This window comes from Panthera uncia, chromosome E1 (assembly GCF_023721935.1).
Source record: "Panthera uncia isolate 11264 chromosome E1, Puncia_PCG_1.0, whole genome shotgun sequence".
Lineage (NCBI taxonomy): Eukaryota > Metazoa > Chordata > Mammalia > Carnivora > Felidae > Panthera > Panthera uncia.
The window spans coordinates 19,091,515-19,109,678 of record NC_064814.1 but is presented as its reverse complement, the minus strand read 5'-3'; the positions used below and the strand labels follow the sequence as shown (position 1 = coordinate 19,109,678).

The 18,164-nt window shown below is 37.2% G+C and overlaps 1 protein-coding gene across 8 annotated transcripts in view; it reads right to left on the bottom strand.

The window, feature by feature from the left end:
* Positions 1–18,164, bottom strand: part of CEP112 (centrosomal protein 112) — a 413,298-nt gene that overhangs the window by 375,903 nt on the left and 19,231 nt on the right. The window lies entirely within an intron of this gene.

Below are 18,164 nucleotides of genomic sequence, written 5' to 3'. Positions count from 1 at the left end.
TAAGTTCTCATTTCTCTTGACTAAACGTCTAGGAATAGAACTGTGGGGTCATATGGTATGGTATCTTAAACTTTCTAAGAAACTTTCTAAGATCCGGATCCCTGATCCAGAATGCCGCTGACCATCTTTTCAAGTATATACATTAGCCACTCATATACCTTCTTTTGTCTGTAAAATCTTCTGCACAGTGGTTGGGTTGTCCACTTTTCCTCGAATTCTAAGAGTTCTTCACATATTCTAGACACAAGTTCTGTGTCAGATTATTTGTATTTAGAATATTTTCTCTCGTTTTGTGCCTTGCCAGGTGAGTTTCCAAATGGTGTTTTTCAAAGAAAGAAAGTTTCGATTTTGATAGTCCAGTTTATAACTTATTTCTTCATTGTCTGCATCTTTTTATATCCTATTTTAGAAATCTTTGCCTACTCCTAGGTCACAATGATTTTTGGTTTTTTTCTAAAAGTTCTCTAGTGTTTAGCACTTTCATTTAAGTCTAAAACCCATTTGATTGTTCTCCCATGTGGATATGCAGTTGTTCCCCCCATAATTTGATTTAATTCCTTTCTTCGTTTAATTCCATTGTCATCTTTGTGGAAAATCAATGGATTTTCAATCGGTATGTACAGATGTATTTCTAGAACTGGTTCAAATTCTAGAATATGCTCTAATCTCTGGCTTTATCCATCCCTTCCCAACACTGCTATCTTTATTATTGTAGGTTTAATTCTAAAAATTAGGAACGTTAAGTCCTCTTTTTTTTCTTTCTTTATAATTGCTTTGGTTTCTCATGATTAACTTAAATCAAGCAGAGGAAGTTCCCCTCCATTCCTAATTCGCTGAGGGTTTTTATCATGGTTGGTTTTCGCATTTTTGTTAAATGCTTTTTCTGCATCTACTGAGATGATGACATGATTTTTCTTTCTTAAAATACATAGATTTCCAAGTGCCAAAACCCCTCATGTTCCTGGGATTAAACCTCATACATTCATGATATAATATCCTTTTTATCCTTTTTCTGGATACAACTTGCTAATTCAGAGTGTTTAAATCTATGTTCATGAGGGAATACTGGTATGCAGTTTTAGGTTCTTATGATGTCTTTGTCTTCTTTTGGAAACAAAGTGATACTGACTTAACAAAATCAGTTGGGAAGCATTCCCTCTTTCTATTTCCTGAAAAAATTTCATGCAGGATGATATTTCTTCCATAAAAGCCTGATAAAATTCACCAACGAAGCCATCTGGGCCTGGAGATTTCTTTGTGGGAAGGTGGTTAATTATGAATTAAGTTTCCTTGGTAGATAATAGAGCGACTCAAATTTCCCATTTCTTCTTGAGTCAGTATTAGTTTTGTGTCTTTCAGGGAATGTGTCTACTTCATTCAAGTTTTCAGTGGTAGAAGGTGGTTTATATTATTCTCATTATATTCTTAATATGTACAGGATCCATATGGAGTCTCCTTTTCATTCCTGATACTGTTATTGTGTGTTTTCTCTTAATTTTTTTTATTTTTAATTGTGCCAAAATACATGTAACATAAAATTTACTGTCCCAACCAATTTTTTTTTTTTTGAGAGAGAGAGAGAGAGAGAGAGAGAGAGAGGCAGAGCAGAGGAGGGGCAGAGAGAGAGAAAGAAAGAATCCCAAGCAGGCTCTGCACTCAGTGCAGAACCCAAGTGGGGCTCGATGCCACGTCCCTGAGATCATATCCTGAGCCGAAATCAAGAGCTGGACAAGAGCCCAGCCAACTGGGCCACCCAGCCACCCCAGGGGTCTTAATAATTTTTAAGCATACAGTTCAGTAGCATTAAGTCCACTCACATTGTTGTGCACCCATCACTACCATCCATCTCTATAACGTTTTCATCTTCCCAAACTGAAACTCTGTACTCATTAACAATACCCCATTCCCCTCTCCCTGTAGCCATTAGCAAACACCATTTTACTTTCTGCCTCTACGAATCAGACTACTTTAGGTACCTCGCAAAAGTGTGAACATACAGTATTTGTCTTTTTTGTCACTAGCTTATTTCCCTTAGCGTATCTTCAAGTTTCATCCGTGTTGTAACATGTGTCAGAATTCCCTTCCTTTTTAAGGCTCATTCATATTCCACTGTATGTATATACCACAGTTTGTTTCCATCCATCCACTGATGAACACATGGAATTCTTCCACCTTTTGGCTAGTGCAAATAAGGATACCATGAACATGTCAAGTCCTGTTTTCAATTCTTTTGTATAAATACCCAGAAGAGGAATTGGTAGATCAGATGGTAACTATTTCTAGTTTATTTGAGGAGCTGCCATACTATTTTCCACAGTAGTTACCCCATTTTGCATTCCCACCAAGAGTGCTCAAGGGTCCCAATTTCTCCACATCCTTGCTAACATTTAATTTGTTTGTTTGTTTATAGTAGCCATACTAATAGGTGTGAGGTGGTATCTCATTATGGTTTGTTGGAGAGAGAGAGAGAGAGAGAGAGAGAGAGAGAGAGAGAGAGAATATCACAAGCAGACTCCACACTCAGAGCAGAGTCCGACACAGGGATTGATCCCATGACCATGAGGTTATGACCTAGTCAAAGAAATCAAGAGTCAGACACTCAACCAACTGAGCCACCCAGGTGCCCCTCTCATTATGGTTTTGATTTGCATTTCCAAAATGATTATTATGATTATTGACGTTGTCATGTGTTTACTGGCCATTTGTACATCTTCTTTGGAGAAATGTCCATTCAAGTTTTTTTGCCCATTTTTTGACCGAGTTGTTATTTCATTGTTGTCATTGAGTTGTAGAAGTTTCTTACATATTCTGAATATTAACTGTTTTTCAGATGTATGATCTGCAAATACTTTCTCCCACTGCATAGGTTGTCTCGTCATTCTTTTGACTGCATCCTTTTATAGACACAAATTTTCCATTTTGATATAACTCAATTCATCATCTTTTTTCTTTTGTTGTCTGTGCTTTTGGTGTCATATCCAGTAAATCATTGTCAAATCCACTGTCATGAAGCTTTTCCCCTATATTTTCAACTAAGAGCTTTATAGTTGTAGCTCTTATGTTTAGGTCTTTGATCCATTTTGAGTTAATTTTTATATATAGTGTAAGGTAAAAGTCCAAATTCATTCTTTTTCATGTGTTTTGCATCCAGTTTTCCCAGCACAATTTGTTGGAAAAAAAAATTGTCCTTTTCCTATTGAGTGGTCTTGGCACCTTGTCAAAAAATAATTTGATCATATATGTAAGAGTTTATTTCTGGGGTCTCTGTTCTACTCAATTATTCTATATATGTCTGTCTTTATGCCAATACCACACTATTTTGATTACTGTGGCTTTGCAATAAATTTTGAAATTAGGAAGTATGAGTATTCCAGTTTTGTTCTTCTTTTCCAAGACTGTTTTGGCCATTCATTGTCACTTGAGATTCCACACGAATTTTACAATGTATTTTTGTATTTCTGAAAACAAACACAAACAAACAGAAAAACATGCCACTGGAATCTTGATAGGTACTGCATGGGATCCATTTATCACTTTGAGTAGTATTGACCATATCTTAACATGTTAAGTCTTCCATGAACACTAGAATGTGTTTCCATTTACTAGTGTCTTCTTTAATTTTGTAGTTTTTCAGTGTACAAGGCTTTTGCCTCCTTGATTAAGTTTATTCCTAAGTATTTTATTCTTTTTGATGCTATTGTAAATGGAATTATTTTCTTAATTTGTCAGATTGTTTACTGTCAGGATATAAAAAATGAAACTGATTTTTGTGTGTTGGTTTTTTATCCTGATGCTTTGTTGAATTTATTAGTTCTAACAGTTTTGTATGGAATACATACATATTCTATGTATATTTTATGTACATATTCTATGTATAAGATCATGTCATCTGTGAACAGAGATGATTTTACTTCTTCCTTTCCGATTTGGATGCCTTTTGTTTCTTTTTCTTGCCTAATCACTCTGGCGATTAGAAAGTCTTTGTCTTTCTCCATTAAGTATGATGTTAGTGATCAGTTTTTCATATACGGCCTATTATTTTGAAATAGCTTCCTTCTATTCCTAGTTTATTATTTTTATCATGAAAGGGTATTAAATTTTGTCAGATGCTTTTTCTGCATCGTTTGAGATGATCATGTGGCTTTTTCAATCATTCTGTTAATGCAGTGTACTATACTGACTGAGTTTCATGTGTTGAATTCTCATTGCATTCCAGGAATATCCCACTTGGTCATGGTGTATAATCTTTTTAATGTGCTGCTGAATTCTGTTTGCTAGTTGTTTCTTTTCTTTGCTGGTTTTGTTTTGTTGGGGGTTTTTTGGTTTTTTTGAAGATTTTTACATAAATATTCATCAGGGAAACTGGTCGGTAGTTTTCCAGTAGTGTCTTTGTCTGGCTTTGGTATCAGGGTAATGCTGACCTCATGCGATGAATTTGAAAGTGCTTCCTCTTTTTCAATTTTTGGAAGAGTCTGAGGGGGATTGGTGTTAAATATTCTTTGGATGTTCAGTAGAATTCACCCATGAAGCCATCTGGTCCTAGGCTTTTCTTTGTTGGGAGCTTTTTGAATATTCCTTTAATAACCTTACCAGTTACAGGTCTTTTCAGATTTTATTTCTTCATGATTCAGTCTTGGTAGACTGTTTCTAGTAATTTGTCCATTTCATCTGGTTTATCCAATTTGTCGGCATACATCTACTCATCATACCTATAATCCTTTTTATTTCTGTAAAATCAGTTGTAATACTCCCCCCTTTCTTTTCTGATTTCAGTTGAGTCTTCTTTCTTTTTAAGCAATTCAGCTAAAGGTTTTTCAATTTTGTTCATTTTTTTCTGAATAAAACAACTCTTGGTTTCATTTTTTTCTAATATTTTTTCATTCTCCATTTTGTTTATTTCTGCTCTAGTTTTTATTATTTCCTTTCTTCTATCTTTGGAGTTTGTTCTTCTTTTTCTTTTTTTTTTTTTTTTTTTTTAAATTTTTTTTTCAACGTTTTTTATTTATTTTTGGGACAGAGAGAGACAGAGCATGAACGGGGGAGGGGCAGAGAGAGAGGGAGACACAGAATCGGAAACAGGCTCCAGGCTCCGAGCCATCAGCCCAGAGCCTGACGCGGGGCTCGAACTCACGGACCGCGAGATCGTGACCTGGCTGAAGTCGGACGCTTAACCGACTGCGCCACCCAGGCGCCCCTGTTCTTCTTTTTCTAGTTCCTTAAGATGTAAACTTAGGTTGTCCATGTGAGATCTTTATTCTTTTTTAATGCAAGCTTTTACAACCTTAAGTCTCCCTCTTACTGCTTTCACAGAATTTCCTAAGTTTTGGTACATTGTGTTTTCATTTCCATTTATCTCAAGATATTTCCTAATATCCCTTTTGATTTCTTCTTTGACTCACTGCTTGCTTAGAGTGAGTTATTTAATTCCACACATTTGTGAATTTTCCAGTTTCACTATTAACTTCTAGTTTCCCTATATTTTGCTCAGAAAAAAAATACTCTGTGTGATTTCAATTTTTAAAATGTTATGAAGACTCTTTTGTGGCCTATCACATGATTTACCCTGGAGAATATTCCATGTGTACTTGAAACTATTCCATGTGTACTTGTGTTGGGTGGAATGCTTTGTATATGTCTGTTTGGTCCAATTGGTCTTATATATAGTACTGTTCAAACCTTCTATTTCTTTATTGATCTTCTGATTGTTCTATCCATTGTTGAATGTGGGAATGCGGGGTACTAAAGTTTCTTACTATTACTCTAGAGCGATTTCTCCCTTCAGTTCTGACAATGTTGGTCTCATATGTTTGGTGCATGTATTTTATAATTGTATCTTCTTGGTGAATTGACCTTTTTATCATAATATATGTCCTTCTGTTTCATAGCTGTTTTTTACTTAAAGTCCATTTTGTATGATATACAGTCACCTCTGCTCTCCTTCGGTTACTCTTTACATGAAATATCTTTTTCTATTCTTTCACTTTCAACCTGTGTGTGGGTGTGTGTGTCCTTAGCTCTAAAGTGAGTCTCCTGTAAACAGCATATAGCTGAATACTGGCATTTTTTTATACATTGTGCTAAGCCATGACTTTTCATTGTGGAGTTTAATCCATTTACACTTAAAGTGCAATGAATTAGTGATAGACAAAGACTCACTATTGACATTTTGTTACCTTCTGTATGTCTTATAGGTTATTTGTCTCTCATTTCCTCCCTGCCTGCCTTTTTATTTAGTTGACGTTTTGTAATGACATGTTTCGATTCCCTTCTCATAGCCTTTTGTGTGTATTTTCTTTGTGGTTACCATGAGGATTACAAAACAATTTTTTTAATCCTAAAGTGACAACAATATATTTTAAACTTCAACTACATACAAAAACTCTACTCCTTTATACCTCCACACCTCTCCCCACAAGTTTATGTTGCTGATACTGCATACCCATTAACGTATATTTATAATTATTTTACACATATTTCTTTCTACTCCTATAAAAAATAAAAATGGAATTATATATATAGATTTTTTTTTTAATTTTTTTTTCAACGTTTTTTATTTATTTTTGGGACAGAGAGAGACAGAGCATGAACGGGAGAGGGGCAGAGAGAGAGGGAGACACAGAATCAGAAACAGGCTCCAGGCTCCGAGCCATCAGCCCAGAGCCTGACGCGGGGCTCGAACTCACGGACCGCGAGATCGTGACCTGGCTGAAGTCGGACGCTTAACCGACTGCGCCACCCAGGCGCCCCAGATTTTTTTAATGTTTATTTATTTTTGACAGAGAGAGAGACAGAGCATGAGCGGGGGAGGGGCAGAGAGAGAGGGAGACACAGAATCCAAAGCAGGCTCCAGGCTCTGAGCTGTCAGCACAGCTGACGTGGGTCTCCAACTCACAGACTGCGAGACCATGACCTGAGCTGCAGTCGGACGCTCAACAGACCGAGCCACCCAGGCGCCCCTAAAAATGGAATTATAAACCGAAAGGAAAATTCTACAGGTTTTTATATTTGTCCATATATTTCTTTTTATTTGATAAGTCTGACCAGAATTTATCAATTTTATTTAGTTTTCAAAAAAATCAATACTTGATTCATTGATTTTTCTCTACTATTCTCTGTTCCATTGATTTCCACTCATCTATTTTATTTCCTTCATTCCACTTACATTGGGTCCACTTAGCTCTTACTCTTCCAGCTTCAAAAGGGGGAAGCTATGATCACTGATTTCAGATATCTCTTCTTTTCTGATATAAGCATTAAAAACTCTAAATCTCCCTTTAATCACTGCCTTGGCTGCACTTCATAAAGTTTTATGTATTGTATTTTCCTTATCATTTGTTTGAAAATATTTTCTAAACTCCCTTGTGATTTCTTTCTTCACCAATGGGTATAATTGATTTTTGGAGGGCACCTGACTGGCTCCGTTGTCGGAGAGACTCTTGATCTTGGGGTTATGAATTCAAACCCCACATTGGGTGTGGAGATTACTTAAAAATAAAATCTTAAATGGGGCACCTGGGTGGCTCAGTCAGTTAAGTGTCCAACTCTTGATTTCCGTCCAGGTCATGATCTCATAGTTTGTGAATCTGAACCCTGCATCATGCTCTGCGCTGACAGTGCGGAGCCTGCTTAGAATTCTCTCTCACTCTCTCTCTGCCCCTACCACCAGTGGGCACTCCCTCTCCTCAAAATACACTTCTTTTAAAAAGCAAAAAGAAAGCACTAATAATAAAATAAGATCTTTCCTAGAATGATTTTTTTTTAACTTATAAATATTTTAGGGCTTTCCTGGATATACAGTACTATTACTGTTCATTTCTCATTAAATTCAAATGAGGTCAGACTATATATTGTGCGACTTTCATCTTTGGTGACCAACTGAGATTTCTTTTATGACCAGACATGACCTATCGGATGAACATTCCATGCACACTTAAAGAATGTGTAATCTGTACTTGTTGGGTGGGGTGTTTTATAGACGTCAATGAGGTTGAGATGGGTCAGTGCACTGTTCACGTCTTCTACATCCTCACTGAATTTTCTGCTCTATCAGTTCCTAAGAAAGGTGTTAAAATCTGCAACGTGTGTGGATTTGTCTATTTCTTCCTTTGGCTGTTATTTATTGACTCGCATATTTCTGAAGCTTTATCATTTGCTACATACACATTTATAACTGTTATGTCATGCTTATGAACTTATTCTTGTATCAGTACAAAATAATTATGTTTGTCTCTAATAATTCTCTTTGGCTTAAGGTTTCTTATGCTTCTGTTTTCATTTTATATCTCTTTACATTCCACAACTCTTTCAATTTACTTGTCTTTGTATTGTAAAGTATGTCTCTTATAGATAACATACAACGTGGTTCTTGCTTTTTAAATCCAATCTAGTATTCACTGCCTTTGGACTGGACTGTTGAGTCCAATTACATTTAATGTAATTATTCACATGGCTCTACTTGGTCTGCCATTTTGCTATTTGTTTTATATTTGTCCCATCTTCTGTTTCTCTGTTCTTCCTTCCCTACCTACTTTTATGTTGACTATTTTACTGTATTCCATTTTAATCTCTTTAGTTATATTTCTTCCTGGTTATATGTCTATTATATTTTTAGTACTTGTTCTAGGTGTGTGGTAGGCAACATCTAATATGGTTCCCAATGACCCCCATCTCCTGGCATTCATGCCCTTGTGTAAACCCTTTTCTCTGAGTATCCACTGAATCTAGTGATTTGCTTTCAATAACCTGAATATAACACAAGTGACAGGCTATCACTTCCAAGATTAGCTTACAAAAAAGACCCTGGTTTCCATCTTGCTTCTTTTCTTCAATGCAAGCCAGCTGCCATCTTTCATGCTGCTCATTGGAGAAGTCTGAACAGCAAGAAACTTAAAGAAGCCTCTGAATGAGAGCCCTAAGACTGATGCCCCCAAACACCCCACAAATACTTTGACTGCAGCTTTACAAGAGAACCTGAGCCACAAATCCCAGCTAAGCCATGCCTACAAGATAATAAATTTTGTTGTTTTTAAGTTGCTAACACTCGGAACAATCTGTTATGCAGCAATAGATAACTAATACAGACTTTGGTACCTAGGAACGAGGTACCGCCTAAAAAGTGGAAGTGTCTTTTGAACCAGGTAGTCGTCAGAGGCTGGAAGGACTTTGACTTATATACTAAAAAAAAGACAAAATTGACCGGAAGAGGCTGTTAGTAGAAATCTGGACTTGAGGACTCAAGTGAGATTTGCCAGTGAGAACTCAAGAGGAAGTGAGAGACATGTTACTGAAAAACAGGAGAGGGATCCTTTTATGCAGTGGCCACACTATCACCTTAAGTAACATGTAAAACAGAAGACGTGCTTAATAAGTTGGATGAGTGATATGGTGACGGAGATTTCCAAGCAAAGTATTTCTTGCTGCTTAGAGTAAAATGCAACAGAAGAGTAATAAATTAAACTAAGTGGAGGACACCTAAGAAAAAAGAACGAGAACTTCATGATTTTAAAAATTCTCAGTCTCCAGCTAGCAAAAGATGCTGAACTAAGAAATGGCACCCGAGTGAAATCCGAGCACCGCCTAGAGAAAAAGCCAAGAGTATAAATGAAAAACCTTTTTTTAAGATCAAAAAGATCAAAGGTGGTACATCAAGAGTACTATACATTCACACACAGAGAACTTTAAAAAGATTAAGGCGATGCTTTACAGATTCTCTCAATCAAACAACAGAGCCTCTAGAAAGGTTAAGGTCATTATCCCTCAATCTTGTCAGAAGCAACCCAACATGGAAAGGAAATCTCAATGAGATTAATACATGTGGCTTTTGTCTAGTGGAATGAACATAAAAGAGATGCACAGGAGGTCTACAAAGGTTTTGAGAAAATTATTCAGCAAAATCACTGCTCCCCTAGACTGAAAAAGATAAGAGTACAAAAGTGTCCAAAATTCTTCTGGAGGGAGACAGGCTGAGAAAAGTACTAAGCTGCAAATACATGCTATCTTTCATGAAAAGGGAAGAACTCAGAAGATGGACTCAAGAGCCCAGTGGGAGGAGCTAGGAGACATGCAATATTAGTCCCAGGTCTTGAGCCTTGATTAAGGAATTTCCAGTATTTGCCCAACTGGATTTCAGAACTGCTATGGAAACCAGCGACTCCTTTGTACCTCCCATTATTCACCCTTTCAGAAATGTCTCTAGTGATCATTGATTGTAGTTGGGTGTGTGGGGAGCAGGTAGCTATCGGAACAGACATTTCTCCAAAGAAGATATACAAATGGTCGTTAACCACATGAAAAGATGCTCAGCACAAGTAGTTATTAGGGGAATGCAAATTAAAACCACAATGCAATACCACTACATGCCCATTAAAATGACCAAAATCAAAAACACTGATAATACCAAGAGGTGAGGATGTGAAAAAACTGAGGCACTCACACGTTGCTAACAGGGATGTCAAATGGCACCGCCACATTAGGAAATGGTTTGCTACTTCCCTTAAAAAGTTAAATATACACTTATATAGCCCACTGTTAGATATCTACCCAAAAGAAATGAAAAACACGTGCTCAAACAAAAATTTGCAGTATGAATGTCCACAGCAGCATAATTCATAATAGCTGAAGTCTGATAACAATCCAAATATCCATTAACTGGTAAATGGATAAACAAAATGTGATATACTCATCAGCGAAATACCATCCAGGGTTAAAAAGGAATGAACTATTGATACAGGCAACATGAACTTCAAAAACAATACCCTAAGTGAAAGAATCAGATGCGTAAGACTACATAGTTTATGTATGTATTTATGTATTTCATCCACTCAGATGAAATTTCTAAAAAAGGCAAAACCATAGACACGAAAAGCAGATCACTGTTTATCTGGGCCTGGGAGTGTAATTCCATATTATAAAGATATTAACTCTTCCTAAATTGATCTATAGACTCAATAATTTCCAATTACAATGTCAACAGAGATACGTGTGTGTGTGTGTGTGTGTGTGTGTGTGTGTGTGTGTGTATAAACTGGTAAGCTAATTGTAAAATTTAGGGGGCGCCTGGGTGGCTCAATTGGTTAAGTGGCCGACTTCAGCTCTGGTCATGATCTCACAGTTTGTGAGCTCGAGCCCCACATCGGGGGCTGTGCTGACAGCGCAGAGCCTGGAGCCTGGAGCCTGGAGCCTGCTTTGGATTCTGGGTCTCCTCTCTCTCTGACCCTCCCCCACTCACTCTCACTCACTCTCTCTCAAAAAAATAAACACTAAAAACAATTTTAGGGGCGCCTGGGTGGCGCAGTCGGTTAAGTGTCCGACTTCAGCCAGGTCACGATCTTGCGGTCTGTGAGTTCGAGCCCCGCGTCAGGCTCTGGGCTGATGGCTCGGAGCCTGGAGCCTGTTTCCGATTCTGTGTCTCCCTCTCTCTCTGCCCCTCCCCCGTTCATGCTCTGTCTCTCTCTGTCCCAAAAATAAATAAAAAACGTTGAAAAAAAATTAAAAAAAAAAAAAAACAATTTTAATTATAAAATTTAAATGAGAAGGTAAAGAACCAAGAAGAGCCAAGGCAATCTTGGAGAAGAAAAGAAAGCTGGAATGCATACGCTACACTACTAAGCTGCAGTAATTAAGGCATATAGTAATAGCACACAGATAGACAAATAGACCAATGGAGGAGACGAGGGTCCAGAAATAAACCCACACAAATAAGATTTCCTAGTTTACAATAATGATGCCAACTACAGCAGTGGGGAAAGGCTGGGGTTTTTTTTTTTTTTAAGATGTTGGATTAAATGGCTATCCCTCCACTATCCTGGGCTGACTAGGGGTGGGAGAAAGCCCTACCTCATTTCATACATAAAAATCAATTCCAGATGAAGCACATACCTAAATGAGAAAGATAAGAAAGCTTCTAGAGGCAACATAGGCAAGTATCTCCATTACCTTGGGATAGGCAAGGCAAGAAATCTTAAACGGGACACACAAAAAAAGCACAAACAATATCAGAGACAAACAACAAATAAAACTATAATATAAGTTAATGACATTCGACAGATCACACCAATGAAAGTGGGAGAAGATATATGCCATACGTACATCAACAAAAAATGTATTCTGGATATGTACATTTGTATCCAGAATAGACAAAGAACCGTGACAAATCAAAAAACACTGAGAAGCCATGTTTTATTAAAAAATGAATAGCAACTTCACAAAAGAGGACATCCAAGTGGCCAAAAAGCATAGGAAAAGGTACTCCATGCCACTAGCCATGTGGGACAATGCAAATTAAAACACACCATACTAGAATCCCTAAAACTAAACGAAACGGACAAACCAAGTATTGGGAGAGTGGGGGAGCCACAGACTCTGAAATCCTACCCTGGAAAAGTAAATTGCCATAACCATTTTGGAAAACTCTCTGGCAGAATGTACTGTAAGGACACTTCCAAGCCAACACAGTGCGCACATGGGCACTAAAAGACATGTACGAGAATGTTCACAGCAGAATTATTTGTAACAGCCAAAGCCCAGAACAAAACCAAATATCCAACAACAGTAGAATGCGTATATAAATGCGATACATTCACACAGTAGTAAATAAAAAAGAATAATCCATTGCTAAACACAACAACGCGAATCAATCTCACAACATAACGTTGAGCCAATGAAGCTAGAAAAAAGCGAACACGCTTTATGAATCAAAAACTGTTAAAGCTGATCTACGGTGATGTAATGCAGAATAGTGGTTACTATTTGGTGGGATGGTAAATGACGGGGAAGGGGCAAGAGAGGGCTTTCTGGAGAGCTGAGGATGGTCTCTCTCTTGCTTTAGAAGATGGTTACATACAGGTATTCATTTTGTAAAGCTGCACCAAGCTTTGATTAAGTCTTGTATGTTACACATTGACTTTAAAAGTTTGCCACAAAGAATGAAACACAGCCACATTTATTAACAAGGATAGATCTGAAAAACATGAGAAAAAGAAGCTTCAAAATAATATATTAAGTATGGTCCCACTTATATAAAGTTAAAAAAAAAAAAAAAAGAAAAGAAATGATATACACAAAAGACAGGACAATGGTCCTCTCAGGAGATGACAAGAGGAGCCAGTCAGGAAGGACACCCAAGGTCTCCTGGAGTACTATCATATGCTATTTCTTGGGTGGCTTAAAAGTATAGGGATGTTTATTTTATAACTGTTCTTTAAACTGTACCTGTATATTTTCGTGCACTTTTTTTTGTTTCTACATTTATTTATTTTTGACAGAGAGAGACAGAGCACAAGCAGGGGAGGAGCAGAGAGAGAAGGAGACACAGAATCTGAAGCAGGCTCCAGACTCTGAGCTGTCAGCACAAAGCCCGATGAGGGGCTCGAACTCACAAACCGTGAGATCATAACCTGAGCTGAAGTCAGATGCTTAACTGACTGAGCCACCCAGGCGCCCCTATTTTCGTGCACTTTTTACATGTACACTATGTTTCACAGTTGTAAAACATTGCAAGAATCATACGACTCCTACACAACTACTAGATTATAAATGATCAGGAAACTAAAATGAGAATTAACTAGATTTCATGTCTTTGCATTCATCTAAGCAGCGGCTAATAATGTTACACACCACCTGAAGAATCATCTTCTTAAGGCATTGCTAAATGGAAATGAAACATAAAAATAAATAGCAACAACTAATAATGCAGTAAACTATCGAACTACCCTGGAAATAAGAAAATAAAAATAACTTCCAATGATCCACAACATATTATTTTAATTTTTCAAAGGGAACTTTATTAGGAATAAAAAGAAAAACAAAACAAAATGAAAAAAAAAATGAGATGGGTTGACAAAACTAAAAAAATGACCAGAGATTCATAAACAATTTGAGACTTCTTGCTTTCCCCATTTCCTACCTGAAAATAACATTCGATTTTAAAACTTAAAAATAAAAACCATACAATTAAGTCAACGTTTATTAACTGATCTCTGGTTTAACAGTACAACACTCAGAGAGTATTTCAATTCCCTTAAAATTAAGTTTTACGGTAACATACTTATAAACTTACTGTCATCTTTTTTTATTAAAAGGACAATCAAAACTATTCAATATTATGACCTCACAAAAAGAAAGTTGCCTGTGAAATAAAAAGATGCTATTACAAAGCCCCACCCATTAAAATTTTTTAAAAAGCAACTAAATACGTCAAAAATCTGACTCACTAAAACAAAAAGAAAAAAAGCCTCAGAAAAACGCAAGCCCATTGTTCTCAAAGCAATTCTATCTCAGTTGCAACTTGCTGCCACTTCCTTGACCTGGTAAACACCGAAGAATGCTATTTAACTAATGTGTTGATGTTGAAAATTAATGAGTAGTTAGGTGGTTTTATGAGTGCATGAAACATTATGTTTTATGGAGTATCCTAAGAAACAGTTTCCATTCCTCATTTATGCAGCAGACTTATTTGTAGAGCTCAAGGATAAGTGTCTACCTAACGAGCAGCCACTGTATCAAAAGCATCCAATGAATCACATGTAATCCATGCTAAGTGTTTTATCCAAACAAAATGATGAAAAAAATCAACTTAAGGAAAATGATTACTTTTTCTTTCTTTCAAAAAGATTTATTGGCAAGAGCTCCTCTGAAACCTGAGACTGACCGAACAGAAAAGCAACTAGGTGTTGCTCATGGGTGATTATCATCAAAGAAGAGATACCCATGAATCGCAAGTAAGCACAGATAAAAGGGCTCCCCTGTGGCGGAGGCAGTTTATAGGTACCAACACCCAACTCCAGGTCCCGGTCTGCATCCCGCTTCCCCACCTAGACAGCAGCTCTCCGTCTAGCTCAGGCTTTACAGTGGCCCAAAAGAAGACCCGGGTCTTCAGTGCCAAGCCCCAATACAGGAGCCACTAAATCACATACAGCTATTTAAATTAATTACAACTTAAAATTCCGTTCCTCAGTCACACTAGTCACATTTCAAGGGCTCAACAGTCACATGTGAATAGTGGCTATTGTACTGGATAGCACAGCCATACAACATTTCCACCCCTGCAGAAAGTACTACGGGATGGTGCTACTGTAGAATTTATCTTTGCCCAAACAACGGGGCTATTTGTAAATATAATGAATGTACTTTGTAAATATCTAAGGATGTTTTACTGTGTGTAATCCTAACCATATTTATTTATGCCACTGGATATAAAGAATCCCTAGGAAGGAAAGATACTGATCAGCAACCCCATAAATTCATCCAACAATTTAGGAGCAGGGCTATTTATAGTGTTAATGTCACTTACACACAAAAATGGAGTTTAACCAAGAAAAAGATTCTTTTGCAGTTTTTTAAGTATCCAGACTAAAAAATTACATCATTATTTTTGAAGTGAAAAATGTTTTTTCACATAGATGAACATACTCAATCACAAGTACATTTTCATTATACTTGATCACCATCTGCTGGTCATGTCATTAAACTGCATGAGCCAATGAAATGTTAGCTATAATGGGAGACATTTTTAAAGGACATACACAGTCCCAGCTTTCTGCCGCAATGCATTCCTGGAAAACCACATCATAAAGAGGATCATTGTAAAGCAAATCATATTTTCCATAAGGGCAGGGCTATAATTAGATTCCTCATTCCAAACTAAAATCTGGCATCAAATAATCCATGGAAGGATCTCATTAAAGCAAGATGCAAAAATTATAGTCCTCTATAATCACTTAAAATAGGATAATTATTCTCCAAGTCCTTTCTTACAGGTATGAACAAATTTCTTTCTTAGAGGACACAATATAAATTAAAAGATAAAACTTTAATTCATATAAACATAATCTAAATCTCATAGGGTAAGAGTAATATACAGTAAATAATAATTCTGTTTGCACACTCCTAGAATTTTTACGTCATCTAGATGGTGGCTCTTTATAAAATGGCATCTAAAGAAATCTAAACTAATGCCTTCCTTTTTCATGAACAAGGTCCTCTACAGTTAAGTAGAATCCTTGTGTTTCTTCCACTGGGAGGCAGGCTGATTCATCTTGCCTCCCCCCCCCCTCCCCCCCCCCCCCCCCCCCCACCCTCTCCTAACCCGGAACTCTTAAGCAAAGTTTCAAGTAAAAATAGTTAAGTGGTATTAAATCATTCTTTTCATCTTTTCTATCCTAGACCCTAACTGCACTTTGGTGATAAAGCTACCAGACCACATTATACTTCACTGAAAAGTCATAAAAATAATCACAGGCCATTCAACAGAAGCTTCAATACATTTTTCATAGAATCCTAAGAAAAGAATACAACATATTATCTCCATGTTCCGTGTTTGGGAGAATACACCTTCTAAGAGTGTGCAGGATTCATACTTACACTGAGAAGCTTTCCACATAGCCATTAATCTATTTTTCTCAAGTGATTCTCAAATGATTTTTAGTAACTCAAAATAATTAATGACTGATGGATTTGAAGACAATATCCTTTAGGAAGATGAGCTAATTAGAGAAGAAAGAATGGTCAAACCATCTAACAACTATGCTCCTGCAGGAACTATTGAAATAACAATCACCACACCAGTGATGAAGGTGGCCGCAGCTAACACTTTCTCAGGTCCCTGTCAGAGGCTCTCTAGCTCCATTTTACAAATGATGAAACTGGAGGTTAGAGAAATTAAGTAACTTGCCTGAGGACACAGTTGCCAAGTGTCAGAAGAGAGATCTGAACAAAGGCAAACTCCCTCATTTCAGCTCAACCTAGAAATAACTAAGAACAAAGGCACAGTCGCCCAGGACTGCTGATACAGCTTGAGTGGGGGAAAATGATGGATGAAAGTGGAATTTCCACATTTGCTGCATACGGTACTTGTGCCTACAGGATAGACTAGACTAGAATGAACACAGGGTCTAAAATCATCAAACCAAGTGGCGCCTGGGTGGCTCAGTCGGTTGGGCGTCCGACTTCGGCTCAGGTCTTGATCTCACAGTCTGTGAGTTCAAGCCCTGGGTTGGGCTCTGTGCTGACAGTTCAGAGCCTGGAGCCCGCTTCGGATTCTGTGACTCCCTCCCTCTCTGCCCCTCCCCTGCTCATGCTCTGTCTCTGTCTCTCTCTCAAACATAAATAAACATTAAAAAAAAATTAAAATCATCAAGACCTAGATTCCAAAACTGGATCCATCACGGGGAACGCGGTATGACCTCACCGAAGCTGTTACCTCATCTATAAATACAAAGGGCCATCACGTCAGCCTCACAGAAGGGTCGAGAGGATAAAATCAGATAACTTGTAAAAGATTTCTAGAATAGTATCTAGCATACATTAGGTGCTCCATAAATGGCACAACTCATCCCACCTGATTTCTGTTTTAACAAATTAGAAATACAAGTGAAATCCACAAATATTTATTGGGAAAATCTCATTCTTATGTTTAAATTTGTATAATTATATATAGTTAAATGTGTGAATACGCATCACTATTGTATATGCCCAAACATCTTAACAAGATGGTATTTTGGAGGGCAACTTGACAGTATCTATCAAAAATAAGTATGTGACTATTAAAACTAACATAGACGTATGTACAAAAAAGTTTTTAACATTCCACACCAGACTAGTCCCTCTCTCTAAAGGTAAAACTGTTTCACGTGTGGCACCCAGAAATATCGCAAACACACGTACACATGTGTGTCCATATATCCTCTTTGAAATACACCATGCACACACATACACTGAAGCTTACTATGCTTTTATAAACTTCTTTGAAACTTTATGTACCTTAGAGATCTCTCCACACTAGCCCAAATAGATTTTTGTTGTCAATCCGCAAGATGGCGTACCTGATAATAATCCCACCAATCCCTTATCTGTTAAATTTGTTAACGTACTGGGCTACTAAAACAGTGATTTCTTTCTTGAGCATCAGCAGTAGCCAAAAAATACATGCAGATGCATAATGGTATGTGTACCGAGATGCGAAGGCATTCTTTATAACCGTGAAGAATTAAAAGCGACAGAGACAGGCTAAATTACAGTCAATCCACACTAGGGATTCTTATCGGCGGTTAAAAAGACTGCACAGGCTACATGACACAGGTTCGGATACAGTGAAGCGGAAAAAGAGCCAGTCTCACCACAGGACATACAGTATAAACTAATGTATAATTTTTTAATAACTTATGTGT